The sequence below is a fragment of the Vulpes vulpes genome, chromosome 5, assembly GCF_048418805.1.
Source record: "Vulpes vulpes isolate BD-2025 chromosome 5, VulVul3, whole genome shotgun sequence".
Classification (NCBI taxonomy): domain Eukaryota; kingdom Metazoa; phylum Chordata; class Mammalia; order Carnivora; family Canidae; genus Vulpes; species Vulpes vulpes.
Window position 1 is genome coordinate 107,664,840 of NC_132784.1, and position 23,131 is coordinate 107,687,970.

Consider the following 23,131-nt stretch of genomic DNA (forward strand, 5'->3'; position numbering starts at 1 on the left):
CCAGAGTTAGTAGTCTCTCACGGTTTGTCTCCCACTCTAATTTTTCCCACTCAGTTCCCCTCCTTTAATAGCCACAAACTTAAATATGAATCACACTTACTCATCAATAATTTGATGTGTTGTTAGCCTGATCTTACGTGATTCTTGAGACACTAGAAATTCTCTCTTCTTCCTTGTATATCCCACTCTATAAAAGTGCTACATCCCAACTCTATAAAAGTGCTAAGATTTCCCACTTCTTCAAAGGGAGGAATAAGACAAGTGAATCAACCTAGGAAGGTGGGCCATGGGCCACATGCACACACACTAGCATGCCCAGCCTCATCAGCCTCGGACATCAAATAAGCTCACTTACCGAGGGCACTCCAGGTCATTGTAAGCATCCCAGCTGCTCCTGCTCCAGCCTCCCCATCAAGCTGCCACGCTGTTCCCCCACCATCGAAGTCCCTGGAGAAGATGCCACTTCTCTGGTCATCACCTCTGCTCCCACAGACGCTGTCCTCTCCCCCGTCACTCCATTTTCGACATTGAACAAGTGCTTCCCTTAATGTTCTCTGCAATAGAACTTTTTGAAAAGGTTTTACTAAATGTCCAGTAATAAAGAAATGAACATAGCCCGGCAAACTGAGGTTTGCAAGGATGTGCATATCTTACTGTGCCCAGAGCCAACAGGTCTAGAGCCTGGGAAATCCTGACTTCCTGTGGACCTCCCGCTCAATCCGCACGAAACATTCCTCCAGTGTTCCATGCTGGGCTGCCTCGAGCCTCAGGCCTGCTCCTTCAGCCATTGGGATGCTCTCCTTCCTATTCCCTCCCCTGGTTAGCTCTGGGTTAATCTTTCCTATGTCTTAAGTGACCTTTTTTCCAGGAAACTGCCATGATGAGCCTCTCACCACACAGACAACAGTGGCCTTTTTACATTCATCGCTTAGTGTGTCCTTTTATTTCATAGACATGTTTTATTTTTCATATTTAAAAATCTCTTTGTTACCCAAAAGAAGGGAAAGTAGAGTCTCAAAGAAATACTTGCACACCCATGTTCATAGCTGCATTATTCACAACAGCCGAAAGGCAAAAGCAACCTAGGTGTACCTGGATAGATGAACAGAGAAACAAAACGTGGTCTGCACATACAATGGAATATTATTTACCCTTAAAAAATGAAGGAGATTCAGACACATGGTACAATATGGTTGAACCTTGAGGCCATTATCTGAAGCGAAATAAGCCAGTCACGAAAAGACAAATACTGTGAGTGTATTCACAGGATATGCACAAGGTGGGTAATCAAATTTATAGAGACAGAGTGTAGAACATTGGCTTTCAGGGTCTAGAGGGGAGGGAGAGATAAGGAGTTACTACTTATTGGCCACAGAGTGTCAGTCTGGGAAGATGAAAAAGTTTGGGGATGGATGATGGTGAGAAGTGCCTAATGGGGATGGACTTTCCGCCACTGGAATATACACTTAAAAGTGAGTCAAACAGTGACTTTGATGTCATGTGTTTTTCACCATGATTGGTTGATTAATTAATTAATTTTAGAGACTTCATTTAATACTTATCTCTCCCTCTAGATCATAAGCTCTCTGAAGATGGGGACTATGTCTGCTTTTTCATTGCTGTATTTTGTGCCTACCATACTGTAATCCATATGTATTTTTTGGAAATTAGATAAATGAGGGAATGATTGGGCTAAGTCATCCCACCTTTACAAGGATCCAAATGTGTTCCAGAGTTCACACACCTTTACAAGGATCCAAATGTGTTCCAGAGTTCACACCACCTACTGAGACTACCAACCCAAACAGAAAAAATATCCACTGTGTAATCTCCAGCACTCAAATTTCCATTTCTTGCCTCAATATCTGTTCATTCTCAGGACTCGTAATGATGCACATACCTTCCTTCCCTGACCTGTCCAGGGAATCCCTAGGAAGTGTGGCCTCCTTCTCTGGACTCAGAAGGATAATCTTATCAGAATATGATATCAAAACATTAGTACATTTCCCCAAATTTTAATCATTTCATTTGAAAATAGCCCTACAGGGGCACCTGGGTGGCTCAGTGGTTGGGCGCCTGCCTTTGGCCCAGTTCGTGATCCCGGGATCCAGAATCAAGTCCCACATGGAGCTCCCTGTGGGATAGCCTGCTTCTCCTTCTGCCTGTGTCTCTGCCTCTCTCTCTGTGTGTGTCTCTCATGAATAAATAAATAAATCTTTAAAAAAAAGAAAAGAAAAGAACCCTACAATTAGGACAAAAATTTCCTACGGGGATAGCAGTGCTGAACTTTCCTACAGTATCAAGTGGTGAACAGTGTGGAGCAAGTCGTTTCTGCAATTTCAATGCTTACTTAGCTGTCAGTCATCGCTCACGCCAAAACCTACAACTCCGTAAGAACGTGTTACAGATTTTAGCACAGGGTACCCTAAACTCACACAAAGCCAAACATATTTATATCCCCCGTTCCTCTCCTCTAAAAAATTCTAGAGCATTAAAAAAATTAATATAATGGAAGACTCCTAACTCTGGGAAACGAACTAAGGGTGGTGGAAGGGGAGGTGGGCGGAGGGTGGGGGTGACTGGGTGACGGGCACTGAGGGGGGCACTTGACGGGATGAGCACTGGGTGTTATTCTATATATTGGCAAATTGAACACCAATAAAAAATAAATTTATTAAAAAAATGACTATAGCCCTGTCCCAACTCTGTATTACAATTTACATGACCAAGCAAGACACTTATTTTTTTACACCTTTTTATTCAGGTTAATGACAGTTGAACGTTGACTCAAAACTTGCTTAAAAACTGATAATCAAATGGCATATTCTAATTGATCCTTCTAAAAGAAAAAGTCTTTTTTTTAAGAAATATTGATATTTCCAATTTTAATTAGGTATAAATAGATAGTTTAAATGGCAGGTTGTATAGTTTTTACCCATCATGGTTGCAAAAATCTTTTGATTTGACTTTTAACTAAGACACTCATTCCTTATACATCTGCTGGGTAAGGGAAGATGTTCGCTTTCTACCAAATCCCTACTCTTTTAAGTATCTATCCAGTTATTATAGAAAGTATCCGTTCATATCAATTTTATTATACGTATTATATATTTATTAAAAATATTTCTTTAATATCTCTTTCCAATATTTAGTAATACCTCTTTCAAATCTGAATTTTTATAGTGAAAGGAATCAGCAACCAAGAACAGGATATTGCCCACCTCGTGTTAGAGCTTATGGTAACATTTTGAAAGCCTGTATCTTGAATCTATAAACTTGGAAGTTTTCTTGTTTTATTTCCTCCTTGAAAGGAAATACATGCATTGTCTTACTGCAGACATAAAACCAGAGGAGACAAATCCATCTCTTACTCCCACAACTCTCCCAGACTCTGAGTTCCCTCTGAATCATACTCTGAGACCACCCCCAACAGGAGTGACCTAAGCAAACCCTGCCCATCTGTCATCATCACACACCCCACAATGACACCAAGACTGTAAAAATTTTATCTTGTGCAAACTAGAACCCTCAACATTAGAAGCCACTGAAATATAAAACTAAATCTTCTACTGCTTTTGAAAATACTCCAGGTAAATGGCATTACCTCTCCCGTGGCCTGATGATGCCTCTTGTTGCATTTTCCCCACGCTGTGATTCACATGTGGAAGGGCTGTAGCCAGCACACCTGTGTGAATCAGGGTGTAGCCAGCACACCTGTGTGAATCGGAGACTGCCATAAAAATGGAGCTGGTGAGAGCTGTTCTTTTACAGAAGCATCCCCAAAACTCAGAGAGCCATTTAGTGAGGTGATACTGCATGGAGGTGAAGTTCTCATTCTGGAACCAGCCAGGGATCTGTTCAACTACTCCACTTACTAAGCACATGACCTTAAGCAAGTAACAGTAGTGCCCCCTGATCCATGTTTTCACTTCCTGAAGTTTGTTACCTACGGCCCAGAAGCAGATGATCCTCCTGACACATCGTCAGGTCAATAGTAACCTACCACTACATCCCAATGCCTACATCATTCCCCTCACTTATCAAGTCAGCCTTTTATCATCTTACAGCATCACAAGAGGAAGAGTGATTATAGTATATTAAGATATTCTGAGAGACAGAGTGAGGGAGAGAGAGATCACAGTACATTGTTATAATTGTTCTATTTTATTATTATTGCAGTTAATCTCTTACTGTGCCTAATTTATAAAGAAACTTTATCATAGGTATGAATGTATAGGAAAGAATAGTATAAATAGGGTTCTGTAGTATCCAGTTTCAGGGATTCACTGCGCGTCTTCATATAACCCCCATGGATGAGGGAGGGCTGCTATCTATGGTATATTTCCACCTCTGTTCCTTTATCTATAAATTGGGGATGATTGTTGTCTCCACCTCAGACAATAGTGAGAACAAAACAAGTAGCGCTTGTAAAATGCTCACCATATTACCTAGATACATAAGCAATAAATGATAGTTCATTACTAGGATAATTCAATAAATGTGTTAACAATAAATGTTAGCTCACATCATTATTTACTTCTTCCTAGAATTGATTTCCAGCTCCCAAGCTTTTCAAGGACCTTGGCTTGAACCTAATCCTTTAAATTACAGCTCACTGCCTCCTCTTGTCCTCAGTTACCACTGGAAAAGAAAATGTCCCCTCCCTATGTTCAACTAGTTCATTTTGGGATGTATGACAAATTGAGAGGAGAAAGCCCAGTGAGGGCTACTTCACAAATGGGAAGGCCATTCTCTCACTGGTTTACTCTACCTGAGGAAAAAAAAATTCATCTGAAAAATGAAGGGGGAGAAAAGGATCTCCTTCAATATTTGGGTGTTTTATTTTACTTAGTGAATATTAAGATTCCTTATACTGGCTTCTTTTCAATGCAGTTAAGTAGTGCGTGCATATGTGTGACCCTAAGCCCACTAAGTGGCTAATAAATTGATCCACTGATAGTTTACCCAAAGAGTTCTTTCAAGGAAGAGAAGACTCTGGGCAGTTTCCTTCTTCCTAACACAACTCAATCTTACTTAGTTTTATTTGGGGTTCCCGGCATAGGGCACACAAAGGAAATGAAGCAGAAGTGGGACTTCTCAAAGCTTACTTTTTTGTCATTGAACTACTGAGGCATCAGAAGGTGAATATGTCCATTAGCTTCGCCAGATTAGAGCTTATGTTCAAATCACCATTGACTATAGAAATTGCAGTGAAGCTCCAAATAAGGCAAAGAAAAAGGCACTGAAAGTAAATTCAGCGAGAGGAAGTTCCATTTCACTTTATCATCCTTTTCCAAAAGAAAAACCCTTGGGAATGGGGTGTGGAGTGAAAAATAGGTGTAAGGGCACACAAGTCCCACGTGATTTTCCCAGCACACCAACCTAAGCAGGTGGAGTATTCTGAGGAGGGCTGAAGTGACAGATGGCCCAACTGTAGCCATTTGCACTATGAAGCATGCTGGCAAGTCCTTTCTACAGTCTTCCATGTCAACACTTGTCTCCCCTCAGTAACTGCTCCAGCGTGCTACCTGTGGGGCAAGGAGAGCACTCACATATGAAGCCTCTTCTGCTATGAGGCATTGCCTTCCACCGTCCCAGAAGCTGTGCCTTGGGTTTAGGGTGCAAAAGGCCACTAACCATCCTCCTCTCTGCTCAAGACCTGGAACACAGGCTTGGAGTGGAGTTGGGAATGATGGCAAGTGGCATGTCCCATTCTCTTTTCTGTCTTTCTGGGAGGTTTTCTGAGAAAGGAAATGCACGGATATAAGCTTGCAGTCACAGACTGACTGGGAGAAAAGTATGGGATGGGTTGCAGGGGATGGGTTCACTATCTTTGAGGAGCTAGCAGACAGATTTCTGAATAGTACTCATTTACTTGAGGCCTCTGCTCATCACCTACTCAGTACCTGTACTATCATTCTCATCACCACCAGACATAATCATGCCTTCACTTGCTTACCTGGTAACCCCAGTCAGAGTGTAGCCCCCCCCCCCCCCCCCCCCCCCCCGCTGAGAACCAAGGCTGCTTTGTTCACTGCTTTATCGCGGCACCTAAGACAAATCCTGGATCGTAGCTGGTGTTGAGTGGATAACTACAGAGTGCATGAGTCAGTCTATTGCAGCTGTTACATAGTTTGCATACTAGGCTCCTGGAAACAGAAAAGGATGCCAGACATCAACTTCAGAATCTCATTTCCATTAATGAGAAAACTGAGGAACAGATTTGATTTGCTCCAAATCTCACTGAGCCCAGAAAAGCAAACTAAGGCTCAGCGGACCACTGACCTACCTTTGTGAACATAGACAACTGGGCTGAAAACAATGACATATGACAGGGTGATGGAGAGAAATTGGACAGGACTTTCCTGGACAATCCTGGGACATTGCTCAAACGCAAAGGGGACCACTGATCCCAGAGAAAGGGAATGAGTGAGGATGAACAGGTGCCTGTGCCTGTGTCATACAGGCTGCACACCCAGGGATGGCATGCAGTACAGCAGATGGCTACCCTGAGACATCAGAGCTGCTGCAGCCACACAAGGTGAGTGCCCGTGAGGACCATCGCAGTAAGTAGAATTCCAGAACTCCACTTGCCAGAATGCTTTTGCATTTGCTTTTCCTTTATAGGAGGAACGAAACTTGGATTTAGGTAGTGTGCTTCCCCAACTGAAAAATGAGCCACGACCAAGAGGTCTCAAGTTGGTTCCTCATTGCCTAAGGACATATGATGGAGATTGTGTCTTAGCCTTCAACAACCACACAGCCATATTGCCAAGGACTGTCTTACATCCACACATAAGAGAATATGGTTGCTGTGTAAGCAGGAGTGTCCCACACTCAATTCACCCAGTTCAGAACTAAGTAGGTCCATAAAATTCTGGGGCTTTGTCAGTAGGAACCTTTATCACCCTTCAAGTTAGCACTTTTAAGCAAGTATGGCAATATTTTGGCTTCCAACTAATCACTTATTTTTTATATTCCATTTTCAGCATAAAGTCCTGAAAAAATAAGCTTAATTTTGGAAATATTTACTTATATTTAAAGGTTTATTTATTTATTTTAGAGAAAGAGAGTGCACAAGCAAGGGGAAGGAACAGAGGGAGAGGGAGAGAATCGTCCATCAGACTCTCCACTGAGTGTAGAGCCTGACTCAAGGCTTGATCCCAAGACCCTGAGATCATGACCCGAGCTTAAATCCAGAGTTGGCTGCTTAATCGATTGAGTCACCCAGGCTCTCCTGGAAATATTTTTTAAATGTCAGGGAGGATCAAGGTGTTCTATAGACAATTGGCTAAATTGTCTAAGGATGTTCATATTAATTGGGGTAGAAATGAAGACATGAAAGTCACGAGAAGGGTGCCAAGAACTGAACTATGAAGAATAACAACATTTGAGAGACAAAGAATGGAAGGAAACCAAGGAATTGCCAGAAGAAAACAAAGCATGATGTTTCTCTGGATGAGTTGGAAAGAATGTTTTAAGAAGGGACTGGCCAATAGTGACTCCTATTTGCAAATGTATTATTCAACAAATATTTATTGAATATCTACTATGTGCAGAGATTGTTCTAAGCACCAAGAATTCAATTGAGAATAAAACAGATAAAGTCCTTTCTCTCATAGAGTTTATGACCCTGTGCAAATTCATACAGATCAAGTCAGATAAGAAAGGAATGAAAATCCTTCAAGTGTAGCCATCAGCTAGGTGATTACTAGAGAATTCCACACAGGCATGGAGGAACGGATGCAGACAGAGGGGTTTCAGAATTTACACAAACTGAGGCAACAATCAGACAGGACTGTTCCTTCTAGTTGTTAAGAATAACTAGGGGCAGAGAGTAGAGAAAGAGCCAGCAGGGAAAGGAACCAAAGACCTAGGAAAAAAGATAAAAACACACAGAACAAATCTATAAACACATACATGGGTAAATATAGCTTGTTGTGGCGCAAATTCTACTCCAAGAATAGGAAGGAGGTTGAATTTGGCACACACTCTCTGAGTGCCTTATTACATGTTGGGCACTCTGCTAGATTCTGGAGGATACTCCTTGATTTTAAGGATCTCTCACTCTAGTACAACAATGGAAAGAGACTAAATAAAATGATCGTTATTATGTGCTGAGTGAGAGGCTGTTCTAAGCACTTACAGACCTTATCACATGTGATCTTCCTAGCAAACCATGAAGGAAGGATGATTACTGTCCCCTCTTTGACAGATAATGCCACTGAGGGACATAAAGGTGAAGCACCTGATCTGAAAGACAGCCAGGTAAATAATGGAGTCAGGAATGGAATAAGACAGTCTGAGTCCAGAGCCAGAGCACTCACCAATGGAAGCTAATCATCCTTGCTTTTGCTTGTCACACATGCAACATTTCCCCTGATCTAATGTCTGTTTTCAGGTTAGGGGGCTACTCGTCAAAACCTAGGCCCTCTGAGTCAAGCTGCTAATGCATCAGGAATGTGAGTTTAAAATGAATATTTGTCCTATTTTAGCAAACTCAGCATGGCAAATGAATTACCTGTTCAGGAAGATGAGCACACAGTCTGCTGGGGATTATTGTTTGACCCAAAGAGCTGGGACCTAGCCAATTAATCTCTGTTTCCAAAACTGTGATGATCATGGAAGGTTCTAATCATTCTTTCAAACAGAAGGTCTCTCAAGACCTTTAGAACACTGTGACTCTCGCTCCACCTGACTCAACCCATATGAAAATAGTGGGTTATAGAGAGACCCAGTGAAGCAAACAATAGGAAACATATGGGAATGGGAAAAGTGTGGTGGAAGACTTTAAGGGTGTTTTATTCCCCAGAGAACATCAAGTTTAAGAAGAAAATGGAAATACAGTCCCGGAGGACACAAACTATTACACTCAATCAAGAAATATCCCAAATGCTTAAATGAGCAAGCCTAAGTATAATAATATATTCCATTCAAACAACCCCAATAAATCAGATTAGCAATTTAAAAAAAAATTTTTTAAAGAATTCTAAAGTTAATTTGAGAAAAAAAGAAAACTTAAAAATAAAATAAAATAATGCTAGAGCGGGGATGGTACTAGAGAAAGAGACACTGTCCTACCAGACAAGAAGTTTGTTATAATCAAGCTACAATAACTGAAATTTTGGGGTTCCAGGACAGAACTAAGCTTATAGATCAACGGAAGAGGAAACAGTCCTGAGAAAGACACCAGGGTATGGAGGAATTTTGCATGTTATTATGGTGTCATTTTGAATCAGTAGAGAAATGAAAAATTTTCCAATATGGTATTAGGACAGCTAGCTAGCAGTTTGAATAAAATTTAATTTAGATTCTTACCATGGGTCTTATTCCAAAATAAATTCAGGATGGATTAATTATTTAAATGTAAATCAAATGCATAAAAACACTAGAAGAAAATTTACGTGGATATTTTTACAATTCTGATGTGAAGAATTTTCTAATCATGTCATCAGAGTGAGAAACCATGAAGGATAAATTTGAACGTCTAAGAATTCAAAACATTTGTATGGCAAAACCCCTTTGTCACCGACATCAGAAGAAAAAAAATTAATAAAACATGGCACAGCCTCTTTGACAGGATACTGAGAAAAAAAAAAAGATGTTCATGCTTCTCTGGAATAAAATGCAGTTTCAAGAAACACTTTCTGAGGACACACTCGGTCAGGAGCTCTTACGTGCCAAGGACACAGCTAAGCAGGGAGATGAGTTTCCTGCTCTCACTGAGCTTATGATCCAGTGATGAGTGAGGCAGATCGGAAAAAAAAAGTCTTTAATGTCACCCAGAGATGAGCAGTATGATTAAAATGAAGCCCAATGCTGCCTGAGAGATTAGTGGGGGCCAGTGAGGAGCAGGGGGTCAGGGAAGGTCATTTTGAGGAGGTAATCATTAACTGAGGTCCAAAGGACAGCAAAGAGCAGCAGAAATTTGGGGCAAAGGTTTTCCAAGTGGGGGAGCAGCCAGTGCAAGGCATGATGTGAAGGAGGAAGAACTAGGCCTGTATGAGGGGGTGAGAGAAAGCCAGGTGGGAGCCTGGTAGGAGTAGAGGCTGAGGACTGGGTGCAGGCTGCAGGTCATATTTTTGTAAGTGGTGTTACCTTTTATTTTACATGTAAAGGAAGTCATGGAACCTTTCAAGTAGGGCATTGACTTCTGGCTCCTGGAAGGAGGATGCGGCTGCCTTCAATTGCTTTGAGATTTCCAACAAGTCTACTGTAGCCACGGCACGTGGTGAGGTCCTAGGTATGTTCTCCTCAAAATCAAATCGCAACATAGGAAGAATCTATTCAAAACAGTAGGATGGAAATGCCAGTATCCAGAAGGTTCCACGAGGTATCATACATAAAGAATCGCAGAGCTCTTAACCAATTCTGAGGTACATCTACTATCTTCAGCCATTTGCTCTTTCTTCCACTTCATCTTTTTATTTTTTATGCTTTGCCAGCCCAGTGCACTTGAAGGCCAATTTTATATACACTTTCTATTTCGAAATCTGAGCTCTTTTTGAAATCTCACTGCTTTACACGAAAGTACCTGGGCTTTTTTTTTTTAGTATGTGAAAAATGAATATGTGAAAATTTACCAGAAGCTGAGATTTTTTTCATTTCTCCAATTAACCAAGAAAAATAATGTGCCTCTCGGAAAGAGTTCACATGTGACTGAGGAAGAGACTTATATAGAAATGGACATAAACGTCTGTGTTTGTGTGTGCACACATGAATGTAGGTGGGGAGAGTGGAGATGTGCAGAGGACCACGACACACACCACAGGTGACAGACACCTACAGCTAGCCCAAACTCAAATCCAGTTCCTCATGACCCAGCTGTGACTCCATCCTCCCTTTTCTCCCACTCAAGAAAGTAGTTCTGAGGCACCTGGGTGGGACTGTCAGTTAACATCCAACTCTTGGTTTCAGCTCAGGTCATGATCTCAGGGTCATGAGATCAAGCCCCAAGTCAGGCTCTGCGCTTATTGGGAAGTCGGCCTGAAGATTATCTTACCCTCCCCCCATGCAAGCTCTCTCTCTCTCTCTCTCTCAGAAAAAGAAAAAAAAGAAAGAAGTTCTGTGAATTGAGGGAGATTAAGAAGGCAGATGAATGTGTTGAAAACTCAGCAGAAGAAATGAGCCCACTCTGCTGTTTGCCTTGAATCAAATCATGATAGAATTCAATTCAAAATTCCAAAGGGACATGAAATTGTTTTTTCCAGCAAGCAAAAGCCCAAAGGACAGAAAACCCTGAAATATGCTGTGTGGTAGTAAAACAAAAGTTACTACAAACTGTATAAATAATTAATAGAAACAACAGGTAGCAATAAGTGATAATTTAGGAAACTCATCATTCGATGAATTGATTTTAGGCAAATAGGTCTGCTCCACTCAGGTGTGCTTCTTACTGTTTGAAATCTCATCCTAAGCATTTACGGAGCCTTACATCTTATACTGAGAGTCGAGAGAATGTAAAGTTGTCAGACCCCATACTTGAGACTGAAAGAGAGTGGGCACATCTCCTCCTAAGTTTCTGGAGCCCACAAAGGGAGCATTGCTGCCAGAGCCTACAACCTGGAGCAGCTGCCCCTCCACATAAGCTCAGACATTTGTTTTGCTTAAATGTAAAAAAGAAGTACCATTTTGCTAAATCACGGTTTTTTACTGATTTGAAATGATATCACAACAAGGTTATTGTATTGTTATAGAAGCTCAGAATATGTAAAGTAGAATGTTAGAAAAAAATAACAAAAATCACATTTTAGTTTTTAACATCTTCATTCTTTTTTTTTAAGATTTATTTATTTATTTATACATGAGAGACACAGACTGAAAGAGAGAGGCAGAGACAGAGGCAGAGGGAGAAGCAGGGAACCCAATGTGGGACTCGAACCCGCATCCGGGGATCACGACCTGAGCCGAAGGCAGACGTTCAACCGCTGAGCCACCCAGGCATTCCAATATCTTCATTCTTAAGTGAAACACTGGTTCTGGGAGGTGATTTTTTTCCATTATTTCTAAAACTTTTTAAAGGAGTTGTCTCTGTTCCACTGTACCACATTCACTCGACAAACCCTGAGTATCTGCCATGTGCCAGCTAAGATGGACCCCATGAAAGGCTCAGAATTCCTGTTTCCTTGGGGTCTGTTAGCACTAAGACCAAGTACAATGTCGGTGTAATTACCACTAGGATGGATGTTCTCCAGACAGGGCACAGAGGATTGGTAGAGCCTACCCTCTCTCTCATGGTACCTTTATCTCCTTTCCTCTCAAAGTAAAAAGTGAAAGTCATCTTCAGTTAAACTTGATCGCCATGATTATGCTGATTCCAGTTAAGTGAGCTACAATGCAGGAAATGATGCTAATGACTAGAACATCTGACCTCATGGGTGCTGATGTATAATTCAATAAACTCATAAGCATAGAAGTAAAATAATCAAACCTATTAAACCGTCCATCAGGCCTGCTGACACTGTCAATCACATACACAAAACATTCACACCACACATTCAAATACACTTGTGTATGTAATTGAAGAGGAGCAGAATATGCCACCCCAAAATCTACCTTTTTGGCATAACAATTATTTAGGGCTGGTTATTTTTAAGAAATAGCAGAAACAGAAGAAATTCTGAAAAATGAATGCCTTTCCGTGAGACATTTACATTTACGAAGGAAATCTCCATTTGTAAGGACCTCTTCCTTAGGAAGAGGTCCCAAGAAGAGGAGGTCTTCTCTAGAAGACCTCTAGAAACTCTTAGCAATGAAGAATGTGAGGACTTAAATCTTTGAAACAGTCTTACCCCAGTTGACTATGCTTTTCCTGGCTAACTCCCCTAGCTGGCCTGCCCCCACCAACCACCTCTTGTCTTTAGCTGGCCATCATACATAAGGTGATGGCCAGGGCTATTTCAGGGTGTTACTCTATTTTCCTGGGGCTCTCCATACATACAGAAGGTGGACATGATATTAAACTTCTGTCCATTTTTCTCTGTTAATCTGTCTTTTTATTACAGAGGAGGGTCTCAGCAAAGAATCTAGAAGGGTAGAGGGAAAATTTCCTTCTCTACAATATACATCAACACACAGACACAGGCACATCACACTCACATTCATACACCAGCTCACATATCTATACCAAAAACCTCCCATGCTCATTTCCTACCTGACAAAGGAAAAACAAAAATATCTAGATGTGGAGGTAGAGTTTCTTATTACTGGAACTGCAAGCATGTCCTTTCCTTCTTATTGCTAATCTCCCCATCCATCCTAAAGATTTACAGAAGTACAGAAGGGGACCCATCCCAAAGGCAGGGGGTGGGTGGGGAGCAGGGATGCATTTGCTTGCTCCAGGCAGAGCACTTCTGTGAAAGAATTTCAATGTGAAATGAAGATTCTCACAACTGTATCCTCAGAAAATCAGACCTTTAAGAACTGAGAGATTGATTTCCATTAAATGTATGCTTTACGGAAGACTGAGACTTATCTCCTGACAGATGTACATCTGTCAAGAACCTCTCTCCATCCTTAAACTGACAAATTGACTGCTTCAAGTCTGGCTGGACTTTTCCCTCTCTGCATTCTTTGCCTTTAAATATACAGCTGACCCCAAGTTCCCCACAGCCTCACCTGTAGCTTGCTCCAGTGCGCATTTACTGAATTATAATTCCTCTGCTATTCCCAAAGAAACCCAATTTTTGGTCATTTGAGCTGGCCTCACGTTACCTCTGTATTGAGGTTGATACTTTGTTCGTCTGCAAAAAAAAAAAAAAAAAACTCACCCTGAGATCCGTACTGATGTCATCTTTGATTTCTATAACACTTCTCTTTTGAAAAATCAAAGCTTTCACACTGAACCAGCTAGTTTATTCACTACACTTCAGTATTATTGCTTGACTTTTATAGACAGCAAACACTAAAATGTCACATGCAGGTGATGGGGATGAGCAGTGAACTCCGGTCTCCTAGCTCTAGCGCCCTTTCTGGGGATTCTATAGTGACTATAGCCAAGGGTCTCCAGACAAAAAGAAAGAAAAGGGAAAAAAGAGAATGATGATCTAAGTGAGAGTCCCTATCATAATCAGATGATGTTGAGTCTCCTCTTGGAAGAAAAATTGATGAAAAATCTGTCATCCCAAAGGCTTATTTCTGGATCTGAACAGTTCTTCAAGTATGAAAATCTCTGTGGTTCCAAACATTAACATCATTTGCCCAAAATATGTAAGAGAAATAACAGGACCCATAGCCCAGTTGCAGGGGAACATAAGGATGGGGACTCTGCTCAGAGAGGGAAAATCCCAAATAATAGTATCTGGAAGAGTGAGTGGCAAAACCCAGGGATGAGCTCTAATATCTCCACCCTTATTATTGTTCTTCCCATCCGCACTACACACTGCCTCTTCTGATACTGCAAGTCTATTTTACTGTACTTTATGGTCAGCATTTGGGAAGCCTCTGCCCTATGCCTAGATAAAAATTAACTCAGAAGTATTTAGTGAGCGCCCCTGTGTACACCTCACTATTCCAGGTATCAAGGGAGAGTGTCAAAGATAAAAGGAGATCATCCCTAACCCCAAGGAATATGTAAGCTTGCTGAAAAGACAACACTATACCATTAGCCAATCTAAGTTGTACATTCAGGAAGAGAAAAGGGAAATCCAGAAGTACCCAAGAAGTCATGAAATGCTTCATGAAAGAATAGAACTGAATTGGACCCTGATACCTCATTCTTACTCCTAAAACTCTAAAATTAAGCCTGGGTCCCCCACCTGCAAGGGCAACACACAATGGTGGAGTGGGTGGTTTGTGGGCTTCTTCTTCTGTGCCTGGCTTAAATCCTGAATCTGCATATAACTATGTTTGTGGCTTCGGGAAAGTCATTTAACTCCCCGAGTCCTAGTCAACTCATCCATAAAATGAGACTGCAGGGCTAATGTGTGTCAAGGCTGCATTAGTGTCCGCCACATAGCAGGTGCTCAAGCATGGTAATTATCATTATCCAGAGTTACTTCAATATGCTGAGAGGCGAAACATTTCCTATGTTAGCTGCAATCATCAAAATTTACCAAATACCTCCAAGCTTTATGTTTAGGGCCATAATTCCCATGGTTTGCCACACATTTGGAACACTTGTGGATCTTTACACTCATAACAGGATCCCACCTCATATGGTCCAACTAAGTGGATCTGGGGTGCAATTTAGGCATTGAGATTTTTAAAAGCTCTCCAAGTCCCATGATGCTAATGTGGAACCAAGTTTGGAACCACCATGTTATGGTGGAAATCTGCTTCCTATTCCACTGGAGACCCCCCAGCGCATCAGACCAAGAATCAGGCATTGGAAGCATTTCTTTACATGGGTACTTTTTTTTCATTCTATTACTCAGAGAAACAGGACCAATAGCATAAATAGATCCTACCCACCTATATAAACATGATCCAATGAAGGTCAATGGTTATTAGTTCTGATCCCTTAGAGAGAACACACATACATACCTCCAAACAAAAGCGAACCAGAGAGAGCATTTCTAGCTTCATCCCTTCACTTTAAAGACAAGGAAATTGAAGCCCAGAGAGACAGTGACTTGCCCAAAGTCACAGAGCAAATGGCAGTTCTAGGACTAGCTCACAGGACTTCAGAAGTTGACCATAAAACCCATATGATGTGGTTTGCCAGTTGTATTATCCGGCCTGGGGTCCTGGGTGCCCCAGACATTCTGAAAGTTGTTCTGGCTTTTGCTAAACCCTGTGAGATGAGCTGCTGATGGCAAAGGCCACGACTCTTGATGTCCTTCCAAATAGTAGAGCCAGCCCTCCAGGGAGCGATGGTTCATCGTGGGCCTGGATGTACATATTTTGAAAGGGAGAGCAAAATAAATGGGAGGCAGATCCATGAGCTAATTGCTTTGAGATCATTATAATCAATATCAGTTGCCCCAGGCCAAGGCTGCCTTTGGCTTGTCAGGCTGCTGACATTTTGTGCTCGGTCAGCCGGCTCCTCACTTCAAAGTGATAACATTATTGATTTGCCTCCTGTCCCATTAAAGCCTCCCTCTCACCTCCCAAGGGATAGATGATGCCCATGTTCATGATTTGCTCAGCCCCACACTCCTTAGCAGGAAAGGCTACATGATGAGAGGCTCACCTTTGTGATCTCACACCCCGATTCTGTCCACAGCCTAAAAGTGCCCTTTCACACAAATCATACTGCCTGATTTCCCTAAATGCCCTTTTCATCCCTCTCTACATGTCAACCGTTTAAACACATTCCCTGACACATTCTCTGCCTCTTCCCTGATGATGCTCAGCTCCGAGCCTGCACTGAAGGTGAGTGGCGTGCCAGTTGCTCTCGCCCTTGTGCCAGGGGGGTGTCGGGGAGATCCTGGGCCTTGGGGTCAGACGGAGCTGGGTTCAAATCACTGCTTCACCATTTACCAGTGCTATGACCTTGAACAGATTACCTTAACCCCATTCTGGACCTTCAAATCCTCATCTTCGAGAGGACGATTAATAATACCCGCCCCATCACTTTGCTGAGCTTGAACATGAGATCATCTATAGGAAGCAAGCACTGAGCTTGGTGACCCATAAGCATGTCTTATCTATTCCTTCTGCTCCTGCTCCTTCCTGATAGACTGTGACCACCCTCAGGCAAGGCCCCTCTTTGCTCATCTCTGTGTGGCCCTAGCACCATATATGGCATAGGGGAGCCACAGTGGATGTTTGTAGAACTGGGGACAGCAACGCAGATAAACTTTTCTGGATGATGACACTGCTTCCTGGAGTGATTAAGTGGCCCTTGCTGGTGATAGAAATGAGTATGCTATGTTCCAGCACGTTAATCTTTCTCTCAGTCTTGGTGCTGTTAATTCCGGAACAGTCTGAACACAACAACCATGCCGACTTAGTGTGGTGCTTATTGCACAACTTTCCCTCAATTAACTGGTCTTTGATTAATGGGTACCACAGACTCCTACCATAGTCTACACCAGCCCCGCTTCGCTTGCTGCAGCTACCCCCCTCCTTCCACCCACATAAGCCACTCCTGGGTACCGAGCAGACGCTGCTCAGAGTAGGTAGAGGTGCTGACACAGACACAGCCCGGGTTACCCCCAAGTTACCTGCAACTGGGACCCAGGGCTCTGCTTCCAGCTGCATTCCAGCTTCTGCACAAATAACATTTCACAAGCCAAAATGCTTTCACGGGCTCCAATTTTTGAGACTAATTCTCTCTTCTGAATTCTTGTTCTGTATCTCAGCCCAGGGGCCAGACCCTTCCACCCAAGGGCAGGTCCAGACGCTACCTGCCCATTGGTCTGAATTTCTGTCTCCCACCTGAGTTCTCATGATTAGCTCCACTCACCTGCTGGGGTACTGCGCCATCTGGAAGTACCTGCTGTAGTCATTATTGACAGAACTGCTCGGAGGGCTCGTTTGTCCGCTTAGACTCTTCACCTCTACCATCAACCAGGTATGCCCCTTACGTCCTGCCTGGGTCGTGGCTCTTCACCTGTGCAGACCCTTGGCGCACACACTGCGATGACTTTCCTTCCCCAATACTACTCTTATTTTTCAATTTACCTTTATGTTACAAATCCCTCTTACCACATCACCAGCTACAAAATACACACTTGTCCCTTCATGTCGATTTAGCAACAGTGACATTCCTTTTGTTTCTCTTCTGATAACTTATATTTAACAAATAAAGATCATGTAATAAAAGTAAAAATACCAACGTAAAAAGCAAAAGTTCTCCTTCAAGCCCTGCAAAATCCCACTAACCTGCTGACAGATAACCATGGTCAGAAATGCCATGTGAATACAATGGCTGAATAACATTTCTATTTTTTTTCTCCAGACTTCCAAATTTGCTCCCCCTTGGCCACTGCTAGACCAGGTGTATAAACATGGGTGTGAACACACATTTAATTGCTTTATATGGGAAAGGCCACAGCAAGATGACAAGGTTCCTCAGGCTTCCTATTTCTGGTTTCCTTGGTTTCACTGGTCCTTGGTACCTAACATTTGGTAATACTGTGTCTTCAGTGTGTCCAAAACTGGCATTCCTATAACTGAAGCCTGGTGCTAGAGCAAGTGGGGTTCTCCAGGGCAGAAACACACCCCAGGTTCAGCAGCATCCTTAAACACAGGCCCTAAAGCCTGGCCTTAAATGTATTTTAGCAGGTGGTGCAATTCTGAGCAATATTCTTAGTGTCCACACTGTACCTTATCACCTTCCTTTATAAACCAGGAATGGTTTGATTAGGAAGAAGGTAGGAGGGATCCCTGGGTGGCGCAGGGGTTTAGCGCCTGCCTTTGGCCCAGGGCGCAATCCTGGAGACCCGGGATCGAATCCCATGTCAGGCTCCCGGTGCATGGAGCCTGCTTCTCCCTCTGCCTGTGTCTCTGCCTCTCTCTCTCTCTCTCTCTCTCTCTCTCTCTCTGTGTGTGTGTGTGTGTGACTATCATAAATAAATAAAAATTTAAAAAAAAAAAGGAAGAAGGTAGGACCTTTCCTCCTTTACCTAGGGAAAAAAAAGGAAAAAAAAAAACACCAACCAAGAGTAATCCAGGGTCTCTGCTGTGGAGTACTGTGGCAAAGACCCTTGCCTGCAGCAGAAGAGATTTTGATAGCTCACATCAAGGCTAAAATCATTTCTGTCCAAGAGGTCCCAAACATCCCTCTCTACCACATTCTCTTTAAACCCAGAGATTCTGTTCTAGCAGCTACAGTTAGCAGCAAATGCACTGCAGTCAAGGGAAACAAAGAGACCTTTACAAGTCTCACATTCTTATCCAATCTAAGGATCCTGGTCCCTTGATCAGCCATCTGGGCTCCCCTTGCCATTTTGCTCATGCTAACTGGATTTGCGATATCTTGATTCTTTCTTTGCAAAAACAGCAGTTACCCTGGACCAGGCACTGTCCTAAGCACCTTTCACTCAGTAATTCATGTAATCTGTACAAGGTCCTGTGACATAAGGGCTAGGATCTGTACCCAAAAGTGGAAGCCTGGAGGCAAGTTTAATAGGACAGTTCACGCAAGCTGGCACAGCTAGCAGAATCATATTTGAACTCAGGCGGTCTGAGGCCAGTACCCATGCAGTGGACCAACTGTGCCAGAGCAGCTGTCAGAGCCCAAGCTCTAGAAAGCCATCTCTATTCTCCGGGACAAACATCATCTTGCGCATGGCAGGCAACTACTGAAGAGCAAAGGAAACTTCTGAATATGTAGACTTGCTGACGTGCAACCCAAGGGTCATGCCTCCCTCCGACCTAAAAAAAAAAAAAAAAACCAAAAACAAGAATGAATGCCTCTGTCCTGAACCTGAAGTTTTAAGCCATTTGAGATACACAATAGTCTAGAAAGAATGTTCATCAGGGCTAAGACAAAGAAATATAATGCTGATACAATTTCGACCCACTTGTTTATGACTTAAGTGAAATTGTTTTAATCCACTTGTTTATGACAAGGAAAAATATAATGTGATGTTTAGAAGTAAAGTTGTTTTGATATAAAGATGAAGTTAAGTTGTGTCAGGGTAGCATCATCTCTTCTGCTCTCACCAATAAGAACCCAGTAGCTCAGCCATTGAGGGGTCCCACTGAGGGCTTAGCAATAAAAACATGAAGAAGCAACTACAACAAGGGGATATTTAGACTATAAATACTGAGAGTTTGTGAGGACTGTCTGACAGTGTTCCATCTGGGCAAGCCTGTATTTTGTTGATCGAAAATAGCTCTCTGAAGACCTTGGGGGCAATTAGCTCTTGCAGTGCTGAAGGCAACTCTTTTATGAAGATCATCTTGCCTGGCAACACCAGCACCCTCGTTCCTCAGCAACACATTCTAGCAACAGGGGACTTTTACTTTTGTGCTGGCAACTTTCTATTGGCTGAGCCACGCCTCCCGAGTACCAACTCCTATAAAGGTACACATCAACTCATTTGGACTTTACTCCTTTCACTCTCCTTGCCTGAACAACAGTATGATCAATCGCTCACTGTTTGGGATATATTATTTCTTTATTGGCTTGCTATGGGCTTGTGAAATTCCCACCACGAACCTATGTTAAATAAACTATTGGCAAAGGCTATCTCAATCTCTGAGCATTAATTTGCCCCAAAACGTAACAGTCTCCACCCAAATCAGAGACCACTGTGTGAACCTCGTTAAGAAGCCAAAGTGCAGACCTCATCCTGGAGGGACACGTCGCAGAGTACAAATGAAATCACTATGATTTGAACAGGCAGCTCAAAGGGTGAGACCAAAAAGGAAACAAGAATAAAGCAATTTTTTTGAGGACCTACTATGTGTTGGGCTCTTCACTTACATTATTTTTTAATCCACATGACACAGAGAGATCATCAATGTTCCCATTGTACAGATAAGGAAAGGTAAGACAAAGGCCTTCCAAGTCACGGAGGTAGTACTGGTAGTGCAACTATTCCTATTAAGGTCTATTTAAATCCAAACAATTTTAAATAAACATTGTATAATTACATAAGTGGTGTAAGGCAGACTGGGACAATCCAAAAAGAATGAGCTATACGTTAGTCTCACCCCCAGCCCAGCAGCTGGAAAGCAGGCCCACAGAGACTCTACGTGGGAGTCATCAGAAAGCACCCAATGAGGAAGCAGGACCTGGGAGGGTCCCGGGAACTACAAGAAGCTGAGATTGGCAGCATTCTGCAGCCACTTAGTGGCTTTGTTTGTGTTGGTTTTCAAAGGCTTCTGTATATTCTGAATTTCTCCTCAGTTGTCTGTCAATGGCAGGGGCTCTGTTTTCTTCATTGGGTCCCCACGATGTCTAATAAAGTGTGTCGTATCATAGCCAGTAGGATTGGAAATGGCATTAGGAATGTGACGAAGATAAATGCTGTGAAAAAAAAAAAAAAAAGAAGCTAACGTACCTTCAGCCTCTTAGCTCAGTACCTGGCGAGTTTTATATCATTTGATCTGCAATGAGTGGATGAGGTTGATAATATAATTACACTGATCTTAGAGATGAGGGAACTGAGGTAGAGAATATAAGTGATTGCCGGCAAAATGGACAACTATTACGTTGTACAACAGGAATTGTGAAAGTAGATCTGCCCAATGTCAAAATCCATACTCAACCAACACGGGCCCTGCACTCCATCACAGTAGTCATTGAAAAAGGCGTCTATTAAGATGAACATTCCGTATGGTCTTATTTCAGCATGAAGAGTTGTGGACTTCAATAGAGTAATAGTACCGATCTTGAATTTTTAGCATCTTATACATTCCACAGCACTCTTATAAATTCCTTGTCTTTTAAGGTGACAGTACTGTCCATCTGTAGGGTAGCTCTTTCTCTCGGGGCTGAATCTGTTTATTATCTAACCACTTGTTTCCTATTAATCATTCTCAATCAAGGTAAAGTCAACTTTCAGTGTGTCAACTCTTTACCTTGTGTTCTGTTTCGTTATTTAAACTTTCTTGGTATTCCCTATTTCCCATATCATTTAGAACAGTATCTGGCACATGGTAAATATACAATAAATATTTGAAATGTGTCTTGCACACAGTAGACATTCAATACATTTTCATGGAATTAAATATATTCTCCTCACTCAATACTCTCACGTTTGCACACAGGAGACTCTATGCTGCAACTAACCTATTTTTTAAATGAGAAAACGGAGACTTGGCCACGGGAAATGTATGACCTTGGACCACACAGCCACTTCGTAATTTTGTAAGAACCTAAATGTCACATCCTGACTCCCAGTCCAGTGCTCTTTCCTTCCCTTATTCCACTAGATCACATGGTATGAATAGTAGCAGGGTGATAGAACTGGAGTTGACATCTTTAATCTGTCTTAGAGTTGAATCATCAAGCCTGGGAACAAAAATACAGTGCAGGAATCCAAGAAGGCTTCCAGTAACACCCTCAGCCAAGGAGCCAGGAAGTGGAGGCTGAGGACCAGGGAGGGCTAGGAGAACTTTGAAGGTCTCTCAAAGCAACTCTGTGCTTCTTCTGGCTTTGCTTTTTACAGTGATGTGCAGAACAGCTTTTAGAATGAAAATGGCCTGAGGGCTTGTTTCTGGAGGCCAAAAAGGAAGACAGGGCTGGAGTGCTTACTTTGCAGCCTAAGTTAGGAGTAGGGGAGAATTTGGCAGGGGCCAGAGGGTAAAGGAACCACAAAAATGGGTGGAAATAAGCTGAATTGCAATGGCTCATAACAACATCAGAAGTTGTCCTAGACACCTGCACCCCGATGTTTCTAGCAGCAATGGCCACAATAGCCAAACTGTGGAAGGAGCCTCAGTGTCCATTGAAAGAAGAATGGATAAAGAAGATGTGGTCTATGTATACAATGGAATATTACTCAGCCATTAGAAACGACAAATACCCACCATTTGCTTCCACGTGGATGGAACTGGAAGGTATTATGCTGAGTGAAATAAGTCAATCGGAGAAGGACTACAATTATATGGTTTCATTCATTTGGGGAATATAAAAAATAGTGAAAGGGAATAAAGAGGAAAGGAAAAAAAATGAGTGGGAAATACCAGAAAGGGAGACAGAACATGAGAGACTCCTAACTCTGGGAAACGAACTAGGGGTGGTGGAAGGGGAGGCGGGGGGTGGGTGGGGGTGACTGGGTGGCGGGCACTGAGGGGGGCACTTGATAGGATGAGCACTGGGTATTATTCTATATGTTGGCAAATTGAACACCAATAAAAAATAAATTTAAAAAAAAGAAGTTGTCCTAGAAACTTAATGGTAGAGACCTTTGGAGTTTCCTCATGGGGAGCACATCCCCAGCGAGGGAGCACTGTTCAACAGGCACCCTCTGCGACAGGCACACTGCTTCCCCCATAGCCATTTAGAAAATATCTAACGGTCCATGAACACTGAGCTAAGTTTTTCATACTTCAGAGAGGTCGAGGAGATATGGCAAGGGTTTGAGAGTGCAAGGGAGGAAAGATCATTCTCCCTCTACCCTTCAGAATTCTTGGCTGAGACCACCTGCAATAAAAGATAGCTTATAACAAGAGAAAACAAACAGAAGCTTATTAACATTGTTTTTTAAAAAGGAAATCGAGGTCCAAAAATGGAGTTAATTGTCCCCAGGGCCCCAAACCCAGACTTGATTTAAGTTCCAACCTCTCC